Genomic DNA, 2,009 nt, shown 5'->3' with positions numbered 1-2,009 from the left:
GCATCAAGGAGGTCTTCGAGAGTTGACCAAGGGTTGGGGGGATATAGTCTATGACTGACCGAATGAAGGCAACATAGATGCTTCTTGCAAAGGGGATGGATAGTCAAGCGGCATTGTTGGTGCGCCATTCAAAGGGGATAAAGCGCTGTTCTAGCCAAAGGAGGAGATCTTGGATGGTGGGATGGATGCGCTGTCGAGCAAGTATGACTGAAGTGATGCGTACTGGCGCTCCCAGATACAGGTACTGTGTGTAAGGCGGGATGACATTGTGTCCTGAAGTGACCACTGGCAGTGTTCCGGGGCTCCTAGGAGAGAATACTCGACTCTTTTCTGAGGAAAGGATGGAGCCACAGGCGGATGTCGACCCGTAGAAGGAGTGAAGGAAGCGCTGTAGGTCGGCAACAAAGGCGGAGTGCATACAGATATCGTCAGCGTAGCAGGTGACAGTTGTGCCGGGAATGTTGGGGAGAAGGGATAGCAGGCAGTGCATTAGGACATTAAAGAGGAAGGGACTTAAAACCCCACCCTGTGGAGTACCAAGTTCGAATTCCCTGGAGGTACTGCACGTTCCCTGGAATAGTACATGTGAACTTCTGTTTGAGAGGTAGCCACGTATTGGAAGAATATATATTACATATCACAGGACGTCACAACTACACGTCATAGGACGTCATAATAAGAGAAGATAGATGTCAAGCATATGACGTCGCGTACGTTACAGCACCAGCACCAAACGGCTGTTGAGGATCAGGTCTAACCAGAACCCGACTGTAGAGGCCACTACATGGAATTAGACCGACCTGACCTTAACCTCTTAGGACACCTGGTCCGACAACGATATGACTGTTGAGAAGCGTACGTCCACTGAAGGAATTATCTTTATATTTTATTTTTCAACATGTATTACTAGAACATGCCATGTCCTTCTATGTATCATAATTGTATATATTTTGTTTAATACTGAGCGTATCACTCAACCATGTAAATACCTACTTCTGTCACATTGTAAATATTACTGTATGACAAAAATTGATGTAGTGGCAACCGTCACAGCCTTCGTGGTCAGTTACCTTGCTCCTTAGCGCAGATCTCGACTGGCTCTGGACAAGACAACTGACTGCGATTTACTAGAGAACATTCGTAGAACTAACCAGCCTTTACTTGTTCCGCTACTCACATCGTCTCCAAAAGTGTGGATTAAACCTTTCACACACGGATCCACCTCAGGAGGTTATCTTGGACGCCAAATTCTACGAGCTGGTCGAGAATAATCTCCCTGTTGGCTACGTCGAAAGCACTCTTGAGATCAAGAAACGCTACCACACTGGTAGGGGAAATGCGGGCATATAGTTACATTAGGCAGTAGTGTGTGCTCCTCTGTGATAAGAAACCATGCAGTTGCGATGATGACTTATCCTATAGGTGAAACATAAGTCGACTGAGAAATATATGTTCGAGAAATTTACAGAAATAGGAGGTGAGTGAAATAGGCCTGAACTTGTCTGTGACAGGTTTGGGGATGGGCACAATGGTACTAGACGTCCAGGCACGAGGTATATCCCTTGCTAAAGCAGATGTTGTAGAGCTGCAGCAAGGGATTGCCAGGGACTTTAAGGAGCAGGCGGAGGACTTGATAGGTGGTGCCATCATCCCCGGGAGCTGCTGTTTTGCTTGTGACAAGAGCAAGACGCAGTTCGTCCTCAGTGATGGGCACACCGTAATTTCCATCCGTCCGTAATAGTGTAGCCATTAGACGCAGGGTGCAGATATTCTTGTGGTTGGAGAGTGCCTCTTGAATGGGGATGGGAAGATTGTTTGCCTGTGCTTGTTCAGACCAAGTACTTATTAAGTCCTGTGCATATTGGGCTGGGCTGTGGTGGAGAGCACTCGATGGTTTCTTCTTGATGACCTTGTTTATCAGGTGCAACATGGAGCCAACGCTGGTCTGGTGGTTGATGCTGTCGATATATTTCTTCCACGACTTGGTATGGGCACACTGCTACAGGGCA

This window comes from Oratosquilla oratoria, chromosome 2 (genome assembly GCF_046742065.1).
Source record: "Oratosquilla oratoria isolate Oo_2021 chromosome 2, ASM4674206v1, whole genome shotgun sequence".
NCBI classification, from domain to species: Eukaryota; Metazoa; Arthropoda; class Malacostraca; order Stomatopoda; family Squillidae; genus Oratosquilla; species Oratosquilla oratoria.
Note: the sequence above shows the minus strand (reverse complement) of the source record.